The following is a 4,253-nucleotide window of genomic DNA, read 5'->3' as shown; positions in this document are numbered from 1 at the left end:
CAAGCTTTCAAATAAGAAATCATGATAGAAAAAACTAGTCAAATAAATAGTGTATCACCTCAATATATTGACATATACAATGTGATTTTGTTATTATAGGATACATTGAATATGGAAACATATCATAGTAGATGTTTATTGAAATCTTCCCTTCTTCAGAAAGTCCTACATATGGTTTAATTTATGAAAAGAGTGGTGTTGTCAATTGTCTTCAAGCTATAATCTAAGCTTAACCTTGCACATCTTTTGTCAATGTATATTCATGAATACCATAAGTATAACAATAATCATCAAAATCATTTGAAATGTATTCTTCACCATTATCACTACGAAGTTTCTTGATGTGATAACTAGTATGAAGTTTTGCAGCTTTTTGAAATTTCTTAAAAGATATTAAAGCTTTTGATTTGTGTCACAAGAGAAAAACATTGGTGTATCTTGCGAAGTTATCAATAAAAGTCATAATGATTTGGATGGAGAAAAAGGTCCACAAATATATGTGTGAATAAGATCAAGCAAATCTCTAGAATGAGTTGTGGTGAAAATGGAAAAGGGTTTGTGAAAATGCTTTCCAAGTCCATAATATTCACAAGTACCCATATGAGGACAAGCTTTGAATTCCATACCTTGAACAAGGTCACACCAATAAAGATCGACAAGCTAGCCTTAATACTATTGTTAAGACATATTAGCAACTAGAAGGGGATTGTTCATTGACGAACCAATTGATAATAGTGATACTCCATCAAGCAAATTGTTTTGATCTATATCATTCCATTTGTTTTGCCATTGTTATCTTTCATTGCCATTGTAATCTCTTTTGATGCAATATTGAGCTATTAGTGCCTATGGCACGTTCGTAGTTTTAAGTTATAGCATAGAAATTCTTGTTCAATAGTCATAATCTTCAATTGCACTATGTATATCTTATTGATTGTGGCAATGTTAATTGATAAACATAATGGAAGTATTAAAAGCAAACTATAAAGAAAAGGACTTTGAAGACAATTCATAGAATTAGATGACATTTTATTGAATCCATTATCCTATGCTAAAGTGAATCACTATGAGAGGGAATGAAACTATAGTGATACTAGGTTACGAGGCTTTTTATCGTAGCATTGCTGTACGAGTTTCTATAAGCATTGCTATCAACATCTCTACTACACTTATAGTGATGCTTATCACAATGCTATACTGCATGAAAAAAAGAGCCAATACAAGTGTTATGGGGCAAAAACCAATGAGTGTTTTGACTAAGAGAGAGGAAGAGAGGCAACTCAAGAAAGGGATATGATTGAGAATATTAAGGTGCAATTGAGAAGGAAATGGTTATTTGAGGTTAATGCCATAAGGAGATGAAGGAAATCATCTCCATGATCAAGAATAGAATGAATACACCCCATTGCAATGGTCAATCCCATGCTAGGGTGTTTGTTAGGCATTTGTTAGCTATTGTTGGTACTGAGCCTAAGGTTGATCCAAAGTTCCAATCAATTTTTGATGAATTCCTCAAATTGACTCCTCAAAAGATCCCTTAGGAGGTTGGTTGTACTTGATTGTAAGGATTTAACAATCAAAGAGCTTGGCTTATATCCTTTTACATCTTAGTGCTCTTGAAAGTATATGATTATTACTACATGGAAGGCCACCCCATCTCCTCAATTGTATTTTTTGTTTTTTAAGATCATTGTTGCAAAAGAGGGAGAGGGAGAGGGAGAGGGAGAGGGAGAGGGAGAGGGAGAGGGAGAGGGAGAGGGAGAGAGAATGTGAGAGAGAACTAGAGAGGGAGAGAGAATGTGAGGAAGAACTGGAGAGAGAGAGAGAGAAAGAGAGAGAGAGGGCCACTTGGATCAGGAGCTTGAAAAGAAGGGCAAAGGAGCATGAAGGAAATCACAAGGGAGAAGAAGAAGGTCGTGAAGAAGAGCTACATTGGTGAGCAAATATGCATCTCTAAGGCTCAAGGTAAGCCATCTCATCTTTCCTTTGGACATTATGGTTTTCATGGAGAGAGAAAGGGGGTAAAGAGACAAAGGGAGGGAGGGAGAGAGACAGAGGTGGAGAGAGAGGGTAAGATAATGAGAGAAAAGGAGGGCAAGAGGGACAAAGACATTATAGAGAGAGAGAGAGAGAGAGAGAGAGAGAGAGACACAAAGAGACAAAGAGATAGAGAGAGGGATAAGATAGAGAGCTCCATCTTCCCCCTCTCTCTTTACTTCTCTCTCTTCCTCCTCTTTCTAGCTCTCTCTCTCCTCTCTCATATATACATATATGTATACGTGGAGAAAGAGAGGGTGCAAGAGCAATGGAAAGAGAAGGAGAGAGTGGGAGAGAGATAGAAAGATAGAGAGGAGAGAGGGAGAGGGAGAGGGAGAGGGAGAGGGAGAGGGAGAGAGAGATGGTGAGAGAGAGAGAGAGAGAGAGGGTGAGAGAGTGGGAGGGAGGGAAGGGATGGAGAGATTCCCTCTATTCTCTCTATCTCTCTCTCCCTTACTATTGCTTTCCTTCTCTCACTTTTCATCTCTCTCTCCCTCCCTCTCTCCCATAGAATGAGAGATTGAGAGAGAGACATAGAAAGAGAGGGAAGAAGAGAGAAGTAAAGAGAGAGAGAAAGAGGGAGAGGAGGGAGATTAGAGAGAGAAACAAAAAGGGAGAGAGAGATGAAATAGAAATGAGAAGAGAGATAGAGGAGAGAGAGAGAGAGAGAGCTCCCTCTCTCTCCATCTCCCTCTCCCATCCTCTCTCTCTTGAAAAAGAGAGAGAAATATGGAAATTGCCAAGAGAATCATTTCCATTGAGTTTAATATTTTACTTCATTAGGTCAAGAGGGCCATGTATTTGTTTAGTGCGGGTGCCGTTAATGTTTACTTGTTTTAGTGTTATACCAAACAGATTCAATGCAGTACCTGGAGTGAGCCTCTTGATGCGCTAATGCTTCTTATGGCCTAGTCTAGGTGATATCCTTCCTTTATTAGTCTTTTCCTTTATGCTGAATGATTATATGTGTGGGGGGATTTTTATTTTATTGGGAATTGGCATTCAAGGCATGAAGTGCAAGGGTTAGGCTAGGTATGTTTGGGGAGGTCTAGGTAGTTATCTTCCTCCTGTAAAGACATTGTTGAGCACTCTAAGATTTGTTTTAGAAGGTAGTCCTAGTGACCCTATTCTGCTAGCTTACTAGACAACTATTTCTAGGAGTTTCTATTAGTTGTAAGGTAGATAGAAAAATGTGCCAAATAAACAAAGAGAAGAAATAATTAATATATCTAGAAAAACTCAATATAGGAAGGTGTGTAAAAATGGTTTCTAACCCTTAAACAAAAGAAAAAGAAATAAAAGAAAAAGCAAAGAGCATATAATCGTCACCACGAAGGCCTGGTAGATTTTTTGGGATGAGTCAAGACCCCTGGCCAATGCCTTGCCTTCTTGGGGGTGATGTCTAGCCGGATAAAATAAATAAGGATAGTTGAAGTGAAAATAAGCAGAAGGAAAAAAGGATTTAGTGTCACCTCTTGTAAGGGCTTGGTAGGTTGTTGGATGCCGAGTCAAGCCCTAAGGCCGGTACCCTATTCTCCTTGGGTCACTATGCTCAGCTCCCTCCTTTTTACATGCCTAAGTATCAAATCCCAAAGTACATAAAAAGTGATAAATCAAAGATATTTGGAAATGAAAAATCGGGCTATAGGAGTCCTCACCTGATAGGAGTTCCTGGTCCAGTTGTCCTAGGGTAGGTAGCTAGTTCAGACCACCACTTAGGATGAATTTTTTATAGTTCTTTTCAACCAGTCTGTGTTGGAGCAGTTGGTAAGCGACTAGCTTTTGGATCTCTATTAGGTTATACTTGGCCTATCCCTTGTGGATCTTCATGCCTTGATTTGTTCAAGGGGTAGGGTGAGAGCTGTGTTTGTGTTTTTGGTGTGTATTTTTCTTTGAAGCAGTTTGATGCTTTTTATGGTTTTTCATGTGCAGATTAGTTCGTGGATTCGACGAGCTCAGTTGCCCTATCCTGTGATCCCCAATGAGAATGGAATTTAAGCACCAAAAAAATGCTAGAGAAGTGCCAAATGAAGAGAATTTAAGGCAGAATTCAAAGCTCAACGGAAGCGAAAGATGCAAACCCGACAATTTTAAGTGGCTATGAAAGATGGGAATTCAAATTACTTTAAAAGATGGACCTTCGTAATCATTACATATCTTTTATAAAATTTTCAGGTATCAAATTGAAGCAAGACAAGTTTTCGAAAGTTTAATAC

The sequence above is a fragment of the Lygodium microphyllum genome, chromosome 21, assembly GCF_053477565.2.
Source record: "Lygodium microphyllum isolate KBCC chromosome 21, Lygodium_microphyllum_v1.1.10, whole genome shotgun sequence".
Lineage (NCBI taxonomy): Eukaryota > Viridiplantae > Streptophyta > Polypodiopsida > Schizaeales > Lygodiaceae > Lygodium > Lygodium microphyllum.
This window is presented reverse-complemented; position numbering follows the sequence as displayed.